The sequence below is a fragment of the Mus caroli genome, chromosome 14, assembly GCF_900094665.2.
Source record: "Mus caroli chromosome 14, CAROLI_EIJ_v1.1, whole genome shotgun sequence".
Classification (NCBI taxonomy): Eukaryota; Metazoa; Chordata; class Mammalia; order Rodentia; family Muridae; genus Mus; species Mus caroli.
In genome coordinates, this window is record NC_034583.1 from 30,947,492 (window position 1) to 30,973,654 (window position 26,163).

The following is a 26,163-nucleotide window of genomic DNA, read 5'->3' on the forward strand; positions in this document are numbered from 1 at the left end:
AAGAAATTAAGATAAAGTGTGAGGATCACCATGTAAAGCTATTTGTCATCCGGGAAAGAATGGATGATCCATGTCAACCTTCACATTCAGCATCCTGAGCAGTGGGAAATTATCAACAGTTTCAGAAGTGATGGACAAATGGCGTTTGATACGGATAAATGCCACTCAATTCAAAGGCTGAAAGGACAACTGACTGTGACAGATAAATTCACTGTCCATGAAGATCAAATTACTGAAATACAGTGTTCAAGGCATCCTAAAAGGGCTTAGGCTTTGCTGTAATAACTGGAGATTAATCTCAGTCCAATTAGAGTGACATTGTTGAAAATCCTTATGAGCAATTTTCATTCTCCTGAGCACTGCAGAGACATTAGATTCCCTACACTTTTTCAAGTAAAAAAAAGAGAGAACAGATACACCTTTGACAACATTTAATGACCAGCAGAACATTCTTCCACTTATTTATAAGCCTGTGACATATAACCAAAAATGGATTCAGTGGCTTGGCTTGGAACTGATCTGTGACTAGCCATTACACAGCAACAAAGATCAATACCATTGAACTTCTTGGAGATTTACATGCAGGCTGAAATAGATGTTCATAAATTTATGACAGATAGATATAAGATGAGACTCTAGTTAGATAACTGGAATTTGAAGGGAAATTAATTGCACCCTTAGATACTTTGGAAAATTATCTTAAGTGTCTGTAAAATGGAGAAAGCTAAAGGAGATATGTAATACTTTCTTTCATTTGCATAATCAGCAAGTAATTTCTGAGAAGCTATCAGGCACATTTCCAAGTACTTGGACTATGTAAATAGGAATGTAAATATATGCCCTGAGTTCCTTGCCTTTTAACAGAGAAAATGAGAAAATAAAGCATCATGTGTAACAAGGAAATTCTCTAATCCATTAGCAGACAATTACCTTTCAAAAATGATTCATTTGATCTTATTATTGATATGTGTGTATTTATGTGTGCAGTGGAGATTGACTATAAATATGTGCAAGTATACCTACCTGGGAATTACCGGAGGCAGAAAAGAACATCAATTCCCTTAAAGCTGGAGTTGTGAGTATGTATTGGGTGGTTGGCTTGCTGTAGGACAACTGCCTGGAATCTAAACTTTGGTCCTCATGATTGTACAGCAAGTCTGTCTCGTCACTGAGCTTTCTCCCCAACCCAGTAGACATATATTTTAAGACAAACATCTACTCAAAGGATTGGAATAAAACAAGCTGCATCAGGACTTAGTGAAACAGGCAGTTTACAGTGCAAAGCAGACAGGATGATTGGAGCATACATGGTGAACCATGCCAAGATGATGAGAGGGTTAGTAAAAGTATTATCTCAGAAAAGAGTAACACAATTTGAGGAAACTTCTTGAGTCAATGTTATAAATACAGTAGGCTGGATGAAAGGAGCTTATTCTCTTACAGACTATCATGAGGGCCTGATGAGTTTTCTATCCAAAGTGGGCCCACCACCTACCTTGGTCCAGGTTCTGATTTCGTAGACTTCCAGCCTCAGATTCGTTTGTACACTATGGAGTGGTAGCCATTGACAGGCATAGACCAGGTTAGGTCAGAAAAGTGTCAAGAAATTTGGAGCCAAGCTAAAGGGATTTGTGAAGGAACATTATTTGATAACAATATTAAAGAACCAGTTTCACTGTCAACATGAACAGGGTCCAAATCAATATTCAAATACCTTGCTGGATGAGTTATCACCTTTTTCTGTGTAGGCTAGGTTGTCTTCTAACTGGCCATTCAGTCAAGGACCACCTTGGACTGCTGATCCTCTTGCTTATACAATCCTGGTGCTGAGGTCACAATTGAAATTGTGTGATGCTAGGATTATAGCACAGGGCCTCCTTCATGTTAGGCAGATGTTGTACCTAGTGAAGGAGAAGCTCTGCTCCCAGGAGCCTTTTTTCACCTCAGGCATTTCATTTGTAAGTGACATTTACTCTACAGATTTTTCGTATGCTGTGGGAGGTTACTGAGGTATTTTAAACAGAAGCTTAGAGCAGAGCCTGGATATGAGGAAATAATAGTCATGTTTATTGGTGGTTGAGAGGTGTGCATACTAGGGACTTAGACCAGAAGATAACCATATTTAAATCCTCTTTCAAAAATGTCACAGATCAAGATAAAACTAATGTCATGGACTCTTTAATCAGATAATGTTTTTAAATGTTTAAGTTTATATCAAATGAAGCCTTTCATAACACAATAAATAAATATAAACTATTGTACAAATCATTCATTCCTGAGATTTCTCATAAATTTATTACCAAGAAACATATAGCTGTTCTTTCAATCTATCCATAGAATGTGTCATCCCCAGGCAACTTCCCCTCTGAGGGATAGGTCTATATTAAACTACATAAATAATCTCTTATAAACCATGCAGCAGAGAGTATATTTATTTACCATTAAAAAACAGTGATCACTTTGCATTTACTGTAATTCAAGGAAAGAAACAAAAACAGGAACAGTTTTGTGTCAGTTGTAAAATTAAAATAATTTTTAATACATTACAATATAATAAAGGTTATCTCTTTATTTAAATTTTCATTGGACTTTGAGAGAAATCATGCTGAGCTTTGTCACATGATTGTTGTGGCCTTCAGATAGTCCTGTGTCCTCTGTAGTTCTCAATGTATGCTATAGGGAGGACAGTCAGAGTCCATCTAATAACACCTCAACAATAGTCTTCATATAGGATGGTGGACTCACAGGGTTATTAGAAGGGAAAACTCCCTTCTGCTGATATAACTGTGAGGAAATCAAACTCCAATGTGGATGCCCAACACTATTAATGATTTAAGTGTCACTGCAGTGAACAGTGATATATATATATATATATATATATATATATATATATACACATACATATACATATATATGCACATATATATACATATATATAAACAATGCTATATATAAATATAACAATGCTATATATATATATATATATATATATATATATATAAACCAATGCTATCTATCTCTATCTATCTTTCTTTCTAAAATATATATGCATATATATTTCACAAACTCTCTTTCCAGAAATTATACTGTAGGTTTCTCACTTTGTAATAAGTTTATGTTTTGAATGATTTTACAAGTATATTGACATCACACACTTTAATCACACAAACCCCAGCACATGCCTAGGCTTATGTTCTTTATCTGATACCCTGGTCTCTCTGTCTCTATATCTCAAACTCTGTTGGATTCTGTCTCTGAATTTCTGTGTCACTGTGTGTCTCTTTTTCTATGAGTCTGTATGTCTGTGTGTGTATTTGTGTGTTTGTGTGTGTGTGTGTGTGTGTGTGTATGTGTATGCAGCCTATCATGGCTCCTAGAGCAACAACAAACAAAAGAACACTGAGTCAAGTGTGAGTATAAAATATACAAACACAATCTATTAGGTTGTGTCTGATATATATATATATATATATATATATATATATATGCACACAAACAAACATATTATACATAAACATATATGTATATATGTACACATATATATATACATGTATATATATGCATACACATATATACATATATATGTGTATATATATATGTGTGTGTGTGTGTATATATATGTATATATGTTTATGTACAATATGTCAGGATCCTGTATAGATCAAAGAGCTGGATGGTATTGAACGTTGTGACTTGGTGGTCAACTTACTACGATGATATCGTAATTTTTTTCTACTACCGCCCTTGAAATAATCCAGGGATCAATCTCATGAAACAAACAGTTAAATCAAAATATAGGTTTATAGCCAGTCTTTCCACTCTCCCTACACAATTTTAACTGAATTTACAAACTTTCAAATGACTCTTTTCTTATCTTCAAGAGTCTTGGATTAGATTTGGTGCATATAGAGTATAATCAATACAGTGTTAGTGTCACACATGAAATCTGGAGGATTTTCTGTTGAATGAATATCATATCCATACCATGGACATTAGTTACTTTGAGCTTACAGAGCCTGTAATCAGCTTATGGACCACAACACATTGAAATTTCACTGGCAGGTTGACATAATGAATTTTGAAATCCATCCAGCAAGGTGTTCATAAGATGTCAAAAGGATTTCATAGGGCAAGATAAGTCATGGCTATATAGTTGATCTGTTTCTTATCTTTTTAATATATGTTTATACATTTATTTAATGTGTGTAGTTATGTATGTGTGCATAAATGTTCATGCACATATGTTTGTTTGCTTGTAGGCTTAGTGTTTATAGAGGTAAGGAAAACTCGTGGAAGTTGGCTCCTGCTTCTACCATCTTGCTTGCAGTGATGGAACTAAGATCAATAGGCCTGAAGCAGAGCATCATTACCTATTAGGTCATCTAAACCCCTCTTTTTCTCTTCTTTTATACAGGAGCATAAACAATTAAAATAAAGAAAAGTATAATTTGCTTTTGTTTTGTTAGACTGTGCATAATAAAAGTAGTTGTAGTGATTCCTAAACACTCAAGGCTGGATATGAAGCTAAAAAAATGATTTTGTAGATGAAGAGTCAAATAAGCAATGAATATTTGATATGTTTAAGCCAGAGAGGGGAGTCAAGAATAATTGGTAACATACATTACTCTCTCTCTTCAGGATCACAGTGTTTGCTTTTGACTGCATGATAGGCTTGTAGTATCTGAATCATGCTTGTGAATGCTGTATCTGATGATTAGGATAGAAAGTTATTGAACATCTCTGACTCCACATCTGTTCATGTCTAATGAGAAAAGAGTGCCACTTAATTTTATATCATAGCATAAAATAAGACAACGAATGGGAATGTACTAGACTAAAATACTCCATTCAAAATAAACATGAATCAGCTGCTGATGACTTTGAACCTACCCACCCATTTCCTAAAGCATTTACATTAAACATGGTAACACATTTTCAGAATGATAATGACCTTGGCTTTTGCCTTTTGTACTGACTTACATTTGTTTACCTGTGTTTGTCTAGATAAGTTTTATACAAGTGAAATTAAAGATACTTGTATTATTTCTGTTATTATTAAAAAGTTCTTCAAAACTCATACAGGAGGTAAAACACACAGCACAAACTCAGTCCTCTTAAAGTCTTAGACGAACAGTTCATTATTGTCAATTACAATGTACTGAAGATCTCTAGAAACTTTTCATTTTGTACAACTGAAATTCCATATATTGATTTCTCTTTTCTCCAGCCCCAGGCAACCAGTATTCTCTTTCTACTTCTCTGAGTGTGATTACTTTAAAGGCTTAACATAAGATAAATAATGTGCTGTTTTTCACTTAGTACATCCTCAAGTTTCATTCATAATACATTTGCTTAAGTTTCCTACACTTTGATGGCTGAAAAATATATCACCTCTCTCTCTCTCTGTGTGTATGTGTATGTGTGTGTGTGTGTGCACTTACATATATACATCTCACTATTCATCATCTACCAGTGGAGATAATTCATTTTTACATCTTGGCTATAAGAATCAATGTAATATAATGATCAATGCAATAAAGATAGAGTGTAGAAATCCCACTGTGAAAAAAAGATCTGGATTCTTTGAATGCTTGATGATTTGTCCATCATGCTAATTTTCACAAAGGCTGTGACATTCTGTACCCTTCCATTAAGGACACTAGAATCCTATTTCTCCATATCTTAGACAATAGATGTTTTTCTGTTTTGCCTTTCTAACTCTCTTTTTGCCGTCTTTACTGATTTGCTTGTTTCCTAGTGGCCATCCTAACTGATGGGAGGTGACTGTACTTCATAATAAGTTCTCTCTTCCTAACAATTTTAAGGTAGTACATCACTGCACAACTGTTGACCATTTTTATGTCTTCTTTGAAGAAATGTCTACTAGTTTGCTTTAGATATTAGCCCCTTATCAGCTATATGATTTATATGCAATTTCTTATTCCAATTTCACTTCACTAATTATTTCTGTTGCTGTAAGGATATTCTTTAAATTAATGTCATGTCACTTGTCTTCCGGATGCAGCTACCTCAGATATCTTACAAATTAAAGAGCTGGGGTTTGAGCTTTAGTTAGTGACACTGCATCCACTTAGCAAAACCAAGGCTCTCAGTTCATTCCACAGCACTGGAAACAAAAGGTACATTTAAAAATGCAAATTATAACTATTGTTTTTATCCTATAAACTTTTTTGCAAAGTAAGGAGAAAAGCACAATGCAAACCAAAGAAACCAGTGTTGATTCAGTACAGAGAAATTTCCTGCACTGCCCTTTGGAAGTTACAAAATAGTAGTTATATTCCTTGTGAGAATTTAGGATAATTTTAAAGAAAAGCTACATCTCTCAATTTCTTATTAAATTACCCTTTAAGAATTTACCCATTTGCATTTGTGCTTACATACTAAATGGTCTAATATCCTAAATTAGTTAAATTAATATTCAAAAATGAAGCTCTCTTGATACATGATGCTAAAAGCTATTGACATCTTGTTTCTTGAATTATTCAAACATGCATAATTACCAATTTGGATAAGGGTGTCTTATAAATTATAAACAGGCAATTCATTTAAAGATATACTCTTTCCCCAATTTTCCTAAAAAAAAATGCCCATCTTTGAATTCCATTGGTGTATTTTAGGGCTCATAAGAGTATTTGGATAAAGCAGGTTTCTGTGCCTCATTGTATATATAAAATTTTCTGTGTTCCCATACTGAGGTCACATTGGAAAAATACACAGCACTGTTAAAATAATCTAACTGTAGTGACTACATGCAAGATACACTGTGAAAGCTGGCATGAAGCTGTTCTCATCCTAATATGCCTATCCTATGATATCATTCTGATTGTATAAGCATCTAAGCAGATATCATTCCTCAACTTTAGGTTACTAGCCTTTAAGTAAAAAGCAATGGAAAGCATTCTTGGAAAATTGTTATAACTATTAGGCCTGGATATTAGATATAGAAACCAGTGCAAGTCACAGGTCACTGTCTGGGGATCCCAAATATGGATGAAAATGCAATCCATTCTGTCAGCCAGTTGTACCTGCTGCTGACTCTGTAATCCTGTCAGGAACACAGCTTTCTTCTGGAAAGCTCTTCATAATACACTCTTTGGTACAGTAAAGAGAATCCATAAGAAAACCACTGTTAAGTCTTACAGTCTCTAACACTGAGCAGGGGCCACCATGATCAGAAGCAAAACAATTGGACATAACACAGGGCACTTAGTAGTGATCTTCAGGATGGATTATTTATTATTATTATTTATTTATTTATTCATTTTTTTTGAGACAGGGTGTCTCTGTATAGCCCTGGCTGTTCTGGAACTCACTCTGTAGACCAGACTGGCCTCAAACTCAGAAATCTGCCTGCCTCTGCTTCCCAAGTGCTGAGATTAAAGGCATGCACCACCAACGCCTGGTCAGGATGGATTGCTTTAAGGATAAGGTGGTATCAATTTACTAATGAAAATAATAGGAATATTTAGTGCTACTATTTAAAAATGTTGATTAGAACAATAGTAAAATACTAATTGTTGCTGTGTTCTAGACACTCAGCTGATTTCTGTTTTCTTTGTTTAGAACACAAAAAATAAAATAAGAAACTGATTGGTGTTTGGTGTTAGAAAGCTTCCCTCCTTTTATTGAAAGAAGATTTTTTTCCCTCTCATATAATGTTTACCCATTTCTGATTCCTCCTCTCTATTTCTCCCAGATCATACCTACCTCCATTCCTACCCAGGTTCATCACTTTTCTCTTTCTCATTAGAAAACAAACAGGCTTCAAAGTGATACAGATAAAATAACATAAAATAAAATATAAAATCTAACATAATGGAACAGGACAAAACGAACAGTAGAAAAAAAGTCCAAGATAAAGCAAACAAATTACATACAGACACAGAGAATACCACACAAAGCACATAAATAGCACACAATAGCACACAAATTACATATTGACACAGAGAGTCACTTATTCACTCACCCGGGAACCCAAAAAATGCTCACCTAGAAGCCTTAATAAATAAACATAAAAGAGTTACAGAAGGACAGGAGAGAACAAATTATATAAATTACATATAATATTAACTTAAAATAAAAAATAAGATTTTTTTAAAAATGTAAAGCCCTGACATGCCATATGAGATAAAGACACCACTGATTTTCTTTTCTGTTGGTCATCTACTGTTGGATATGCAGCCTACCCTTAAGAGTAGTTTGTTCCTCCAGGGAGACTCCATTGAAGACAACTACATTTTTGCTTGCAGGTGTTTGTCAGTTGGAGATAGCTTTTGAGTTAGTGATGCAGACTTGTGTCTATTCATCTCTAGGACTCCTGCTGGTACATATGTATGCAGGCCCTGTGCGTACTGCCTCAATCTCCATGCGTTCTTATGTGTGCTGATCCTGGTGACTGGGAAGACTTTGTTTCCTTGGAGTCTTCCATCTGTATTTTATGCTCTTTATGCCTCCTTGTCTGTGGGTTTCCCTAAACCCTGAGGAGAGGGAGGCATGCCATTTTTGGCTCAGTGTCTGAGGAGTGTGTGTGTGTGTGTGTGTGTGTGTGTGTGTGTGTGTGTGTGTTTGTGTTTGTGTTTGTGTGTTCTGGCTGTGGGTCTCTGTATGAGTTCCCATCTGCTACTGGAGGAAGCCTCTCTGATGATGGCTGAACAGTGCACTGATGTTCTTCTCTGGCTGGAGTCTCAGCAAATTTCATTACATACCTTACCTCACTCAAACTTCCAAGCAAAGCGTTTGGTAAAATTGTAATGATCTCCACTGTACAAATAATAAAACTATAGATCAAGTGGTTTAAACTACTTAACCAAGATACAAGGTTAGAAAGTCTGGATTACGACTTATCTTAGAATGACTAAAACTCAGCTCTACCACTGTGGTCTATAGGTTCTTCTCATAAATCTAAAATAAGCAATAGACATGTGGATTGTAACTAAGTATCCAAACTCTCACTCCAGATAGGAATGTGACCCTGCTGCATACTATTGCACTGCTTGCATTATAAACAAAATATGCCCTTATCATGGCCCTGTGTGTATGTTCACAGATGCGAATACACATTTTAATGTTTTTAAATTCTCAAGCACAGGAGATTAAATGTCTAAACTAAAATTACATTTCCAGATGGTATCTGTAAGCAGCAAATTAAAATCTAATGCATATATTAATTAATTTCCTAGCAGTCTTCATAGAGAAGGAGGCTTTGTGACTGTTTCTAGACTAGTGAGCACTGGTTGCACCTCAGTATAATAAGGCATGCAAGTGCACAACACAACACAACACAACACAACCATACCCAGCAGGATGCTTAAGGGCTGCAGAGACCAGGAGTCACTCACTATGACTGAGCAAACGGTGTTGTCTCTTTCCATATATTGAGACTCCAGGAAATCTCCACTAGCAATGAAGAGGGAGCCCAAATGTGGCACGTGCTGTCATTGCTTAGCATCCCAACAGTGTGCTTTGTCTGGCAGTGGGCAGCTTGCTAAGGCAAAATGAAAATCTCATTGTGGTAAGTTGTATTTGTTTGATAAACAATGATAATGAACATTTTTCTCATTTACTTTTTGGTCAATTTTTGTCCTCTTTTGAAAAATAAAAATTTGGACCTTTTGCTTACTTTTGATCAATACTTTAGTAGTAGGAGGAGGAGGAGGAGGAGGAGGAGGACTTTACTATACAGTTCACTTGAATGATTTATGTACTATAAACATTAACTCTTAAATAGATAAATAGTTTGCAAATATTTTCTATCATTGAAAAGTTGTCTCTTTCACTGTGGTGTTCCATTCATTATAGAAGGCTCTTAGGTTGTTAAAGATCTCACTTATTAATAAAGGGAGCTGTTTAGCCAGAAGAGCCAGTTGTTACCAAGCCTGATGACCCGAGATGGTTTAGTGTTTAAGCATTTTACCTTACATATTGACTAACCTGTCTCAGCTCTCCCTTCCATTATGTCTGCTATAACTTTAGTGGCTAGTAATTATTTTCTCTATGAGAGCAACTTTCTGAGAACAACTTTCTGTCTTTTTTTTTCTCCCATCTGTAATTTTGTTTCCACAAATTACAGATTATCTTCATTTTAATGAATGACTTTATTTGTACATAAATATTTTACTTTCTCAATTCACTTACTTAATAAAATATACCTAGTTTATTTCTGTATCTTGGCTATTGTGTTCAACATTGTAGAGACCATGAAAATACAACCATTTCTTTGATATCAGTGTTCCTTTACATATGACAAGAAGAGATATGATGGCTCATATGATTGATTTTGGCTTATTTTATTTTTAGAGGAACATTTATTGTTTTCCAGAGTGACTATGCTAATGTATTTATTTGCATATTTCTTTGGGGGAGTAAACACTTTCAATTTTATTCCAAAAACAAAAGAAATCCCATTTAGAACTTTCTAAAAATAATACTTTATAGGCTTTTACTTTTACAGAAAAACTGAGGAGAAGCTACATTCTACATGTGAGTTTTCAACTGTCCCCAAGTCTAGGCCCCAACACAGTCTGATCTGTTTTTAGGATACATGCAGATTCATTACAGCTGATTAGTTCCTATCTTTCCTTAGTCAGTGTTAGAATTTGCAGTATAGTTATAACCCAATTGCCTTGTACTTTATATTAATGAGCGCAATTATATCACCTGCCTATATTCATAGCACCACACAGATGGTCACTATCTGGGATATATTTACTCAGAATTTTATCAATATTAATTAATCACTCATTAATAATTTAGTACTTAATCCTTTCCAATCTGCCCTTTAATTTAATTTTTATAATTTTTATAATTTTAAAGATAGTTCTGCAAACAAAGAGCATAAATTTCACTAATTCTAGTGTTATCTGCCTGTTTGCCACAGGCATGTCACCCTTACAGTAGTTTATGAGGTAGCAAGGGTTCTCAGGAGAGGGTCAAGTTTACTTGTTCTGAGTAAAAAAGTTCATGAGATTAAAATGACCATTAAGCTGTTTGCTGAGTTTGGACTCATGGCACAGGACATTGAAAAAGCCACAATAAATTTTCTCCCACTGCTGGAGAGATCATATTAGCCTGTGTACCATGGTTGAAGCCAAACTTGTAAGTGCCTTCCGTCACTGCATCTACATTTTAAAGTCCAGTTCTGCACCACTGTGGCTTCTAAATAGCATAGTTTTTAGGCTATATATGGAGTCCAAGACACCAATATACTTTCCTGCCATGTGTAAGGATTTGTGGACAGAGACTTAAATTTTAGGTATTTATTTGAATTGAATTTATTTGTTAAATTATTTAGGGAATTTATTACACAAGTCTAGCCCTTAGGAACTGTGCACACTGATGTGGCTGATGGCTCTGTGCAATGATTTGTTCTCCCGCTAGGGTTTCCTTACTATTTTGTGTTTCTTTGTTTGTTTTTACATTGTTTTGTTTTATTGTTTTACATGTTGGGGTCAAACCTAGAACATCACACAAATTAGACAATGAACTGATTTTGTAAAGTACCTTTCAGTCTTTACTAACTTGATATAACATTACAGGTGTCTCATCATCAACATTGTCATAATCTCCAAATGATAGTACCTTAGAAAAGTCAACATCAACAACAATAAAATTATTGCCTAACAAAATGAAACTAGCCCCATATATTCAAATTCAGGTCAATATGAATAATCAAGTCTCCTAATTTGCATTGCTGTATCAAAAGTTCCTCATGGCCTTGCCTAAACCTTAATAAATAGGAAAAAGGACAGCCACAGCTTTCATTCTGTACCGAGGATATAGTGGAAATTTCCAGCTAATACTGGAAATTCAGAGATGTTCATAGGATCAGCAGTGATATCAGACTCTAGGAAATAAGAACTGTGACCCAGGATACCAGAGCAAGGGAGCATCATCCTACATCCCTGCTAAATATGCTTATTGCTTAAAGGCACTATGTTTACATAAAAATGTGACCTTTTGCATTGTTGTTGTCTCAAACATTCTGCAGTCCCTTCCTCTGAGTTGAAACATATACTCCTGAAGAAAGAATGAGGGCTCCTAGGTCCTCAGGAGACTCCAAGTTTAAGAATCATACATAGCTAAAAAAAATCAAGATTCTTAGAGAGTTCATGGGTCTTCCCCAATGTATGAACCACTGCTGGGGAGGCGAGATCCTCTCTTAAAAGAAACTCTTCTGTACTCATGACTAATAGATTAGTTTCTCTAAAGCCAGCCCTGGTTGGGATCTATGCTTTAGCTTGTTGTTGTTGCCCTGTCTAGGTGAACAGGCCTTTATTCACATCCCCCTAGGAGAAGTCATAGAATAACAAGACTGTGCTGTATAGTTCAACCTACTGATTTTTTATCCACGAGGCACATCTGAGTTTTTTTTTACAAACAAACTCAGGATATTTCCTCTTTATATATTTGATTTTAAAATGGAGAACAAAGCACTAGATACGGGCCTTAAGCCAAGATATAATCCTGAGCATAATGCCAGGTTTCCAGCCTAGGGCTTTGCTTTACAATTTGCAAACTACTTTGAACTGCACAGAGTAACGTTGATGAAATTTATGAAACTTAAGCTTACTCTTAAAATTCTCAGAAAGAGATTTCTGTTCCCATCTTGCTCCAGAAAGGATTAGCAGTGTTAATATGCAAAATGATTATAATTACTTTAATTAAGTAACCACTTGACCCTTACTTTAATGTTCCTGTGAATTTTGAACAATATTTGAAATTAGACTTTGTAGAAGTGAAAACTGAAGACACAGGATTGTATAGATCACCCAGAAAATATGGAAGAGAGACAAAAATGTAGAACTTGGCAGAGAAATTGCGAAGATGTTCAGAATTGAAGAATCTTATAGTAGTACCACTTGAGAAAATGTCTTTAAATTTAGCAATTGATAGCTTCAGAAAACAAACTGCAAAATAGTAACAACAATAAAACCCCATGTATGTAAGAAGTTTGAAGACCTAATTCCACTAAATACACAGAGAACCCCTAGAAAAACAATCATAATTATGATGTGTACCGAACAGCGAACAGAAGGTGTAGTGTGGGGTGGCATCAGGACCTTCTGGGAAATGCTTCATAGTAAGGAGAGCAGAGCTTATCGTGCATCTTCCTAGGAGGGAGGAAGATGAGTTAATCACTTGGATGGTGACTTAGTTGAGTTTCTTTTGCTGTGATAAGATGGACCATCTAGAGCATGCCATATCCAGGGATCCATCCCATAATCAACTTCCAAACACTGACTCCATTGCATACACTAGCAAGATTTTGCTGAAAGGACCCAGATATAGCTGTCTCTTGTGAGACTATGCCATGGCCTAACAAACACAAAAGTAGATGCTCACAGTCAGCTATTGGATGGATCACAGGGCTCCCAATGGAGGAGCTAGAGAAAGTACCCAAGGAGCTAAAGGGATCTGCAACCCTATAGGTGGAACAACATTATGAACTAACCAGTACTCCGGAGCTCTTGACTCTAGCTGCATATGTATCAAAAGATGGCCTAGTCNGCCATCACTGGAAAGAGAGGCCCATTGGACTTGCAAACTTTATATGCCCCAGTACAGAGGAATGCCAGGGCCAAAAAGTGGGAGTGGGTGGGTAGGGGAGTGGGNGGGAGGGTATGGGGACTTTTGGGATAGCATTGGAAATGTAAATGAGGAAAATACCTAATAAATAGTATTAAAATAAATAAATAAATAAATAAAATGTAGAAGCAAAAAAATAAATAAAATAAAATTCACAAACTGAAAGTAACATGGGGAGGAAGAGGTGTAGTTGGCTTAAAATCCCAAGTTACGTTCTTTCACAGGGAAGACAGGCCCATTTGTTACTCCACACAGAATTATCTCTGATCAAGAAATTCCCTTCATAGCCAACGTGCACTGAAAGAACCAGGAAGGATGCTGCTTGCTGTTAAGCTCACTCATACCCATTTAGATTTCTTATACAGTTTAGGATTATCTGTCTAGGGAACTGTGCTGCCCATAGTAGGCTGATATCTTCTCCATCAGTTAATTAAAACTGTAGCTCAAAAAAATATCCACAGGCTAATCTGACCTAGAAAATATCTTCTGTTAAAATTCTATTTCTAGTTAATTCTAGATTGTATCATATTGACAGTAAAAGCTATTTAGGATATGTAGCAAAGGGTACCATATAGGATCAGAGATGCTGGTAAAGATACACGTTTACCTCTTCCTTCTGCCCTACTTGATTTTTTTTCAGTGGGCTAGATATTCTTGTTGGCAGGAAAAAAAAATGCTTAATTCCATGTTAGCAGTGCATCTATTTCTCCATTGGCTCCAGGCTTCCCCATTTAGTTACATGTCAGCTGAAAGCCTATGTGAACAACTAGGAAATGTTCTCTGTCCATACAGACTCATTCAACACTAATGGATTTACTTCAGGTTTCCCTTTTCTCTTGTCTCAAGAGACAGCATGTTCTATGTCATGGCTACTTGAAGAATAGGAAGACATGTGGGTCAGAGCTAAGCAAAGGTGTGTCGAGTTCAAAAGAAGCAATTGAATGTGAGAAGAGGCCAGCATGTATTATAAGAGACTGAAAAATATTATAAGCCATTGTGAATAATAACATATATGCACAAATATTTAAAGGTAAAGAAACATGCAATATATGCTATATTGCAATATAATAATATGATTTTTATAACACTACTGTAATATAGTTTACATTACATAAAATGCACTATCAAGCGTGTTCAGGAGGACTTCAAGCCTCTCTGATTTTTAGCAGAGAGGTTAGTGTGTTATATGACTTCCAAAATAAATAAATAAATAAATAAATAAATAAATAAATAAATAAATAAATAGATAAAACTAAATAACGAAATAAATGCACCATGTGCTCATGAACATGCATTTGCTACACATCTTACTCCTTTCCAAATTCTAACCTAAATTTTATCCCTACACACTTGCTTATTTCTAACTATTCATAAAAAAAATGATGTAATATAACAATATATTTAGTTTCTTTTACTTTTTAAAACAGTTTAATTGTAGAAAGATTAGGCATTCTTCTTGGGGTAGAATAGAATTAGAAAAATCACCATCTTTCCATTTTTAATGTCAGACTTTCCATTTAGTTTTATGTTTTTCTATTTATTATGTGTGTTTTTGTATATGTGTGTGTCTATGTGTATTTTTATCTATGCACATATTTTGGCATATTCATATGTTCATACACATATTTCTTTACATTCCAAGCTCCACAATAACCCTGAATTACAAATATTTCTATTCCTAGGTTTCAGATGAAGAAAGTGACACATGATTGCATTTGAATCTAAACTCATAAACTTCTTAAGTGCTGGAACAAATATGAAAATCAGGTTGGTTTAGCTTTTTTTTTTTTTTTTTACTCCATTATATTACCTTATATTAATTTCAAAGCCTCACTTCTCTAAAAAAATGCCAGCTATCTCAGAATATTAAGTGGATGGTGGATACCCTTCAACTGTATGTGATGAGCTGCTATTCATTGTCTTGCATCAACAAAGAAAAGAAACAGAGAACTGAACTGCGCTTTCAAAACAGGCAAGGTAATTGAAAAAGCAGATAAAAAGTCGAAAGTAATAACAAAAGAAGCCTGTCTGCATATTGAGATGTAATCCACCTCGCCTAATCAATTATTCTTGAAATAAAAGAATACTAAAAGTGATTAGATGGTTCTTTTCTATTGTATTTAATTATTTCCAAGTTTATCCTGGGATGATACAGAAAGGCTCCTATAACAACGTGATGATTCACAAGGACTTCAAGCCTGGGTTAGGACAGATCAAGCCAGGACTTACCTCAAATGGATGGAGGCTATCTTGCAGTCTTAAAACCACTCAATATAATCCATTTAACATACTTAAATGTCTTTGGGAGGACAGAGGGTATTGAGTGATTAGGGTTTACATTGTGACCTTGACACTAAAATGAAATCTTTAAGATGTATGCTTTAGATTCCTGCATTTCACTGTCAATATCAGAACATGAATTTCAGTAACTTCACACTAGCTCTTTTCTTCCCATCTCTTACTTCATTGAATTCTTGGCCTCACTGTAGTTTCTGTTGCTCCAGAGTTACTAGAAGCCTCATTAGGCTTTGGTCTCTTTGAGCTCATTCGTAGAGCATTCTAATTGATCAGACTTTGTTTAAGCATTCAGAGGCCATACACTTCATTTCTGAACCCACATCTCAGTGTAGGCCTTGTTCTCCATTGCTCTCAGTACACTCTAAGTTGACTCTCTGCCTCTCATCAGCATCTTCAATTTTAATGCCAATCTGTATCCCTTAAGGCAATTTCTAGTCTTGTCTCTTACCTGCTCAAACCCATGAAGTTTCCTCAGCGTCCTATACATGAAGGTCAGTTCTTGCAAACACAGTCTAAGGACTTCACACTTTGAATTCAAATAGGGAAACTATCTAATAAAAATGGCCAAGAGATTTTGATTCAGACTTATGAGTTTGTTCAACAGCTGCCTTAACACATATCAAGGAAATTACTGCAGTATGGTATGATTGGTTTTCTGAAGAATATCCACAGTTTCACCTATGTGAAGCCTCACATTATATTCCCACCAGCAGCACTGACGTGAAATTGGCAAATACCCAGAGCATTCAACCTGTCAATCTTAAACCAAAAATATAGAATATGCAAAAACTGCATCAGTAACAAAATTTTTTCAGCAACAAAAAGGTTCATGAAATCTTCTGTTTCCTGGGTTTTCCTTTTGCTTTCTGTCTTTATTTTCCCTTAATTTTTCAAAGCAACCACGGTGGTCTTTGTACTTTCTATTTGCCTGGCTCAAGTGATGGCTGCTGTCTTAGGATTTTATTTTTGGATAGGTAGTCCTTATTGTTGATTCAATCTCACATACCTATATATGTTTTGTATATTTTTCATCCAGTCTTGGTAGGTTGAATATTCTGGGAACTAAACATTTTTAAATATATTTTTCAAGTTGTTAATTCTTCCCCATAATATTGTCATATGACCCTATTTCAACAAGCCAGACGGTGATGTTATCCTTTCAAGTCTGAACTTAGTTGTTTGAGTCTTTTGATTCTTAATTATTCTACATAGAGGTTTGCCAATTTGATCTGCTCATAGATATAACTGCTGATTTTACATTCACTTTTTCTGCCCTCTGTTTAGTGTAAGTCTGCTGACATCTTCATTATTTCCCTCCTTCTATGAGCTCTTTCCTTACCTGTTTGTAGGCTCTGAAAGCGTGGGGTTATGATCTTCTTTAGACCTTGGGGGATATTTGTTTATTTTCTTGTATTTTTGTGTATCATTCTGTGGATGGCCAGCCAAGTTTCCCATGAGAAACCATCTGACAACCTTAGAGGTCGTCATGTTTCCCAACTTCAGAGATCATTCCCTTCCTGTGTCCTTTTCCTTTCTCTGATTTTGAGTGTAGGACATCTATCTCAATGGGGATAAGTTCTCTAAATTAGTTCAACTTGGAGGTCACTGGGAACCTCCAAGCATTAATTACTTTCCAGAAATGGTCTAAAAGTTCATATATATATATATATACACATATATATATACACACACANACATGTATATATATATATATATATATATACATGTTCACTTTTATTTATTCAATTTTCATTTTCATACAGAGTGCAAATCTAAGATGACCTGTCCCCTCAGGTTATCCCTCTGTACTCCTGAATGTATCCACACATTGTTCAACTGAGGACTAGTGAGTGTAATAATTCAATACTTTTTTTTCACTAAATTTGATTTCTTAGAATACATCCTCAGTTTGTTCATACATAAGCATCTATTTATCTTCTGCTTCTCATAATAATTAGTGGCATGAACTCTTCAAGGGAAGCCAGAAGCTCCTTTCTCTATCCAGGAAAATATAGTGCAATGCCTCCAAATTAGGGTATGCTTGTAGCTTGATAAATGAATGGTATAGACAACAATTCTAGGTAGACAGGCACCATACAGTGTTATACTGTGAACAACATCAATATTTTCCTGGCTGTACAGTCACTGCATTGACTTAGAATGTATGTCAACAGTTGGGTGTGTTCATAAAAAGCCCACAATGATTTTTGTTGAAATTGCTGTATTGTTATGTTAGTCATCTGCTTTTGAAAATTGCAGCAGATGCTGTACATCAAACCAAAAAGAAAAATGAATGCCATTCCTTATAATGTCTGCATCCCACCCCTCTCTTCAGTGAAGATTCTGTAGTCAGTGAAGCAGTCTTACTTCTATTGAGAATCTAGAAGCTGCCTTGCCATTTTCAACAATAAAAGTAAAAGAATCAAACCACAACAAACTATAAAAACAAAACAACAACAACAACAAAACATTCACTAAGTGTATGAGTCTCTCAAGGTTTGAAGAGCATGCTTTTAAAGTAGAAGTCTGCAGGATGTTAATTAATTCCTATTATCTGAGATGATAGGGGCAGGTGGGCAGAGAAGGAAAAATAGCCTGGCTTTTATCTTTCCATACAAGATACTCTTAAAAAAAAAGCAATGAATGTGTCCCCCAAAGAGTCAATGGTCCTCTGAAATGAATCTGTAGAGTAACAATGTACATTGTTTGGACTTGTTTGGGCAAGGACACTTAAAGGGAAAGTATCTTCAAATGGAGATCGTTAAAGATATATGGAACTAAAGAGCCTCCTTGGTAAGGTCTCACTCCTCTGTCTGTTCTCTTTTCTTTCCTACTCTATATATGCCTTTCTTTCTAACATTTTCTCCAATCATCTATAGAGAGAATATCTCATGTATTGTATGGATGCATAACCTGACAATTAAAAAGACTATGGTGTATATAGGAAAGGGTTGAAAAAGAGGGAGTACAGATACCAAACCCAGACACTATTGTGGATGCCAAGAAGTGCTTGCTGACAGGAGTCTGATATAGATGTCTCCTGAAAGGCTATGCCAGAGCCTGACAAATACAGATACGGATGTTCACTGTCAACTGTTGTACTGAGCACAGGAATGCCAATGGAGGACTGAGAGAATGGATGAAGGAGCTGAAGGGGTTTGCAACCCCACATGAAGAACAACAATATCAACCCCCCACTCACCCCCCCAAAGAGCTCCCAGGGACTAAACCACCAACCAAAGAGTACACATGGAGGGACCCATGGCTCCAGCTGCATATGTAACAGAAGATAGCTTTATCTGGCATCAATGAGAGGAGAGGCCTTTGGTCCTGTGAAGGCTCAATGCCCTAGTGTAGGGGAATGCCAGGGCAGTGAGGGGGAAATGGGTGTGTGGGTGGGAGAGCATCCTCATAGAAGCAGAAGGAGGGGGGATGGGATAGGGGGTTTGTGAAGGGAAAACCGGAAAAGGGGATAACATTTTAAATGTAAATAAATAAAATATTCAATTAAAAAGTATTCTGGGATAGAGACAGGAGATTCACCCAAGGAGATATGACAAGACAAACACATGATACCAGAGCATAGATAACCAGTCATATGACAAAATGTAGATTAGAATAAACGGTTAATTTATGATCTAGGCAGAGAAGAGCCCATCTATATGGCTCAGATATTTGTAAATATATTTTGAGTCCAAGTCTTCTTTCTGGGAGCACGATAGATATTGGGAGAGAAAACAAAACAAAACAAAACAAAACAAAAACAAAAACAAAAAAAACAGACCAAACTTCTAGAATCATCAGTAATTTGGCTCCTCATTATCACTTATATCTGTCAGAGGCTGCTTTTCTAGAAACTGAATCTCACCATTTGACAAACTTATTTTATGAGCTTTCCTTCTTGTAGTTCTACATTGTAACTGGGCTGATATATGACTAGTACACATCTCATATCTGGACTAAAGATATATGGAACACATTGTTTTAAAGCTCCATTATTGACTCCTAAATATCTGTTTCCCTTTTTTCTGAGTCTTTTTACAATGATTTCTCTTATAGTCTTGAAAAGACTATAATTGTTATTATTGTCTTTATTCTTGTAAATTGTTATAAGAATAAAGACAATAATACAAACAATTATTGTTGTTGTTATCACTGTAATTTGATTCTATCTCCAGGATTCACATTTGCTTTTGCTTTTTGAATCTTCATTGGCACAGGTGCAACCCCTCACTAGGCAGAGGGGTAACCATTTGGTGATAATCTACAGAAGGAATCAACTGTAATTTTGATCCAAACTTTAAGAAACATGCAATCTTCCATTGTTAATAGAATAATGTGAATTTGAGTTTCCTCTAAAATTAAGGCATCCGCATGTCTGTGGGGGAGAGACGAGGTGTATCAATAACAAAAAACACCTATGTAGATAATGTATCTTACAGGGAATACTGTATTTGAACTTCTCCAGTGGGCAGACATTGAGAAATGCCTTCAGGATATTTTCTAAATAATAGGTGGTTCAGAAGCAATCAGATACCAAGAGGGTTTTCATCAAGTCTGGGCAGAATGTCAAAAGTCAGCATCCTTGTACACCATAGAGGCTAGAATCTCTATCAACTCTTCTAGTTGTGAGGATTTAAGGAATCAAGACCTAAAGATTGTGGTCCTGAGAGATTGGGCAAGACAGAAACCCACCAGAGGGTGGGGTTACAGGATATTCAAGCATGCCCACTGCTAGGAGATAAAGGGCAAAAGATTTCAAAGCCGAAGTCATGAGTGTGACCAGAAGACCCTGAGTTTTAGCAGTGTGGCACAGGGCTATTCCACCCAGTTGGGACTAGACAACATTGGCAACTGCCTTGAGGTTTTATGCTGTAGGTGTGAAGTATCACTAGGTGTTCATCTGCTGCTGATGCCCTTTCTTCCAGGGATGTAAAAGCTTAGTCATCTCATCAAAGTACTACTGAATCCTGCACTCCATCTCTCTCCATAGCCAACGTTATTAAATAAGGATGTTTTTTTTTTGAATACTTATGATTTGCAAATCCCATTTCATATTATCCTTGTACTTTCTTGTGAGAGGAGGAAATCCAAACCTGGGATGGCTCTGCCACTTCTCAAATCTACCCAGGTTATAAAGCAACAAAACTAGAGCTCTCTTTCAAGTGCAACTGACTTAAAATACTCAACAGGCCCCACTAATCTCCCTGATTTTTCACTGGGTGATATTTTTACCATGAATATTAATAATCAATTAACTCTAATAATTACTGAAGAACCATTTAAAAGGGGGTCAGAAAGCCTGAGGCATATTTTTAATTATGTGTCTTGACAGCACAATGGAATTGAAGTTTTACATCTCAAAGGCAAGTTTCAGAGAAGCCAGAGGGAGGAGCCTTAACTGAGCTAAAAGCAGGACATGCATGTTGGTTCCCTGACTCTAGTGCATTTCTGGTCAAGTCTGAAAGGGCAGAACTACAAAATGAGGTCAAGGCTTGGCACAATTTCCTTAGTGGAATGGGATAAAAACATTTAGCTGGTCCTATGTTGCATTCTTTGGCATTCAAAGCTTGAAGTGAAAACATCATCAGTTGAGGCCTGTTATTTATTTTTTTCCACCAGAAGGACAAAATAAACCAGGGAGAAACCACACTGGTACTGCTCAGTGATGTGATCTTCTAATAGGAAGTGTAAGAACTAACTTGTACTCTCTGACACATGCATCTGTGCTATGCCTCCCCCCCCTCTCATCTCATTCTCCCTCCCATCCTCCTTTAAGCCCATCTCCTTTCTCATTTCTCCTCTCTTCATTCTTGCCCATGCCCTTGCACTTTCAATGAGATAATGGGATCATAATATCTACTCCCCTTAGCTATGCTGAAGAGTCAATTAGATGCCACAAGTCTGAGGCACCTGCTGATATTCTGCAAGGCATTTCCCCAGCACTTCAAACCCCACAGTTCATTCTATTCCTGGATATGTTTCAGCACCTTCCTTGCATAATTGTTTGTTCCAAAAACAATCTGTCAGGTCTTTCTGTGTCACTTGTTTTCTGGACAATGCCCACACATACACAGACATTTCTGACTCAATGCTGAGATTTTTAAATGGGGTGATGGAGGGCAGAGGATGAATATTTTTCACAATAAATCAGGTCTAAGTAACACTGATGGTTTCTCATGTGTAACCTCACTCTGCCTTTCAGTACTTCAGGGTCTCAGCAGTGCCTGGTCTGAAGGCCTTCCACGTTCATCCATGGTAATTCATGGTTATTTTATGGAATATCACATAGTTATAAAGTCCACTACCAAAGCCTCACATATTCCTCTGCAAATGACAAGATATGTCATTTTAAATTTCTCTTTCTTGGCCATAAACTTAATACTGTAGAAGAAAGCTAAGCCTCTGTTCTAGAAAGCAAGGGTAATTCTCACTCTAGTACTAACCAGCTATGTTTGCTGTACATCTGTTCACATAACCATTTTTAACCCAGACTTCTCATGTATGTAAAGACAATAGCCTAGTACTTCACATGTGATTCTGAGCTTCTTACATGATTCCCATAGTAACATGGAGGTATAGTAGTATAGCATGGAGGTAATAGTATATACATTATGCTCTCCATTTTCTTGAAGATTTATATGATCACACTATAGTTATGATGATTAGGATGATGAAAATATTCAAAACACATACATGTGTATGTGTTTTTGAGATGAACTCCTGGAATTCATCTTACCATTTTCTTCAATATCAGGATACAGTGAATTCCCAAGTATCTGTCTCTGCCAATGATGAAAGACATTCAAACAGACTTATGATAGATGTTAAGTTCCTTCTTTCAATATGATCCAAAACCCAAAGTAGTACCTGATCCAATGTGCTCTGGTATTAAAAATGCATTTTCTCAGTCAGAGTCATCAATCTGCATGGCTCACTAAGAGTGGTCCACTGTCCCTGTCTTCATGGTTAGCAACTATAGACTCTGGAGTCCTTTAGAAGGAATGCTTTGTCACAAAGAAGTCTGAAAGCAGAACCCCTCCTGACATCCTTATTTGTGGATAGAACATATCCTCATTTTTCATAGCCACAACTGTCCCTTCATCCCTGCTAGGTTTCAACTTGTTTTAGTATGTGAAGAAGTATCTTATCTGGTGTCATTTTTCCTTCAGAGCCATGAGACTCTGAACTTCATTATGAATTTCTCGGTTCGTAGAAAATAGAATAAGAAGATATATTTCACAGGTCAGAAAGACCCCCAGCCTGCTTCACTCTCAGTGCAGACAAGAGCAAATGCATTCATGCAAATGCATGTCTGTCTGGGGGATGATACATATACAATGCAGGTATGCTCACTTCCTTGTTTTGACTCATGCTCTGAAGAACTGGTGTGCGGATTTGCCAGCACTCTCCCCTCAGCAGCTCATTATAGGTTCCTATCCTTCTGGCCTATTTTTCCAAGTATTGCCAGGATAACAGGTCCAGGAGGTCAGCAGCATCCTATCTCTTCCCCTGCCCTTGCCTCCTCACTGTGCTTATGACACTTTCAAAGAAAGAGGTCTCTCTAGATCCTCTGATAGCAAAACCTAGATCTCCAAAGATATCTTGGAGCAGATTCTAAATAAAAGAACAAACTGGTCTTCCTGAGAACATCATCTGTCTTCTTCAGATTCAAGTACTTAACAACCAGGTCTCTCTTCTCTAATTTGCTGCCCACATTTTCCTGGCAGGCACTATTTATGCCCTTTCTTCCTGAGAACTCTGAGAGTTTTCTGCCTCTTTACCTCCTTTCCCCCAGTTTCCTGGCCTTAACTGCCTGCCTGAGTCCTCTTAGAGGAAAGTGTATTTCTCGGCACTAACTCTCCAAGTGCAGTTATTTTCTGTTTCGCTCAATCTATGTCTGCTGAGTTTAAATCAGAACATTTACCTTTTAATGGAAAGTCATTATTGAGGTTGATTTGTCATGAACCGCCCACCAGAGAATGGAAGAAAAAGGTTAGAATGTGTTTCCAGCATCCTGTACCCAAGTACCTCTCACAGTACATATTATCTTCAGTAAAGAATCCCAAGTGAGCTATCTTTCTAGAATCTTATGATTACAGAAGAAAATGAACTACAAAAGGTATAATTGTTTCGAAGTACAGACAGAGATAGGAATAGCAACATGGTTTTGGGGGGTATCCTATATTAGAGGAAGTTATCAGAAAATGAAACACAACAACGTACTACTACACAGAAAAGTCAGGTACCTGCCAGGAAGAAAAGGTAAGAAGAGCTGAGGTCAATGCAGGTAGGGATCTCAGTTTAAACATAGATGTGAGGACCTGGGAAATTGCTCTATGTAAATGAGGCACAGTGAAAAACAGCCTCTTTGGAAAGCCTTCAGACTAGGTACATTCAGAATCAAGTAGTGATCCCTAACTTTTGATTTTGCCTAATGGTGATGGCATCACATCCATTGCGGTACTTCCATCACCGTGTAGATGCAATTTAGTCTTACCTCAGGACACTTCCTACCACAGTTCTCTTACTCTATATGCATAGGAAGATCTAGAGATGAAGTAGATGCCAAAGTCCTGTAGTTATATCCTGGAACATTTAGCTGCAGTATCTCTGGAATGTTAAGCCAGGCGCCGACTCTCTGGAAGCTGTAAGTAATAGTCTTACTTTCAAAATGTGCATTGTCTGTTAACACCATGCACTGTACCAAAGTTAGTTTTCTTAGTGTCTTAGGAGTTTCTTTTTGCACTGGCAGTTAATTGATACATGGATCTGCTCCTGATTTCTCTCATTGTGCATTGAATTTATGTTTCTTATCCTCCCCATATCTAGTCAGGTGGGACAAAGTCAACTTTCTGGCACTTGCAGTTGTCTTGGCTGGACCCAGACTTGCAGCTGAGAATCAAGTGGCCAGGCCTGTTGACATGCTGATGATCTCAATAGAGATAGGGAATGTTGCCACTGTGATATAAATATCTAAGACACCCTGTGCATGTGATTTCCTTCTCTTTTAATTGGTAGTTTATAGTCTACTGCACAATCAGCCTTTTCTCCACTGACTCAATTAGTTCCTGCAAATGTGCTGGGTGCCTCTCAGCTCTATAATTATCACTTAGTGTCAAAAATTGCAAAGTGGAAAAAAGAAAACCTGAACCACATGACTTGGAGGTGCATATCAGTCTCAGTGTAGAATATTTCCCAAGCTGGAGTCATGCTATTTTTGCTTCTGCTGAGAATTCACTTTAGAGGGACCCTGTGAAACTACACCTTTATAGTCTGATGTTTCAAAAGGTTCCTTGATCAGTTATGGGGACCCACTGAGCCTCAGTTACTTCATCCAGAGAATGGCACTCTATCACACTTAATTCAAGACTTGGGTATCTGTGAATAAAGATTCAACAGACAGCATACCACTTTGTAACCAGTAAAAATCTAAGTGGCACAGTACACATAATGAGCATTATGATTTTATTTGATTAAAAGATTTTAGTTGAAAGAACAGGAGGCAAATTTGCCTCAAGATATTACCCAGAAGCTGTCAACAATCAAGCTCACTGGCATCTCTTAGAATAAAGCATTCTACTTTACGTTCCAATCTATGTTGTCAAATGAATCAGCTCATAGAGTCTGTGGTTAATCTAGCCTGTGCATATGCTTGGTTTTAGATCCAGATGGTTGAGATCTAGATCTCACCTCTGCCATGTTTAGCTGTGTGCTATGTCTATAATTCAGTCTTCTGAAGCCCAGTTGATATTTCATCACAATAAACGTTTAAATAAGGTTCATCCATTCCCCACTGAAATCTTCACAATAAGACTAAATGGTCAGTATATTCATTAACAAGGCTTACTCAGGGGCTCCAAGAAAGAAACCCATACTCAGGTAACTGCAGCAAAATCCAACATCCTTCCCACCCTACTATCATTATTAAAGTCAGAAAAGGTAATGGGGTCTCCTAACAGTGCCAGTGCCCAGGCATTACTGGAGGGACAGCAGTCTGAATGCTCTTCTAGGCAAATCCTTCAGTTACAATTAGATGTCACTACTGTACTTAGGACAAAGGAAAAATGATCAGAGAAGACTAATTAGGATGAATTATGACCTCTCTCAGAGTCTGCACTTGGTGTCTCAGCTGCCATGCAAATGGATGACAAAGGCTGAGGAAATAACTACCTGCCATCTGTCTAAAAATTCTAAGCAGGAGCAAAAAGTGCTTGGAGGGCAAGCCAGTCAATGATTAATTAAAATCTTAAAAGTACA

At 36.7% G+C, this 26,163-nt stretch overlaps 1 protein-coding gene and 1 long non-coding RNA gene across 6 annotated transcripts in view; one reads left to right on the plus strand and one right to left on the minus strand.

Moving 5' to 3' along the window:
* Window positions 1-26,163, minus strand: part of Nrg3 (neuregulin 3) — a 1,097,250-nt gene that overhangs the window by 491,374 nt on the left and 579,713 nt on the right. The window lies entirely within an intron of this gene.
* Window positions 1,903-15,517, plus strand: LOC110308899. Its single transcript, XR_002379631.2, has 4 exons — window positions 1,903-1,958; window positions 9,401-9,532; window positions 15,288-15,372; window positions 15,459-15,517. It is a non-coding gene; the product is annotated as an uncharacterized LOC110308899 (long non-coding RNA).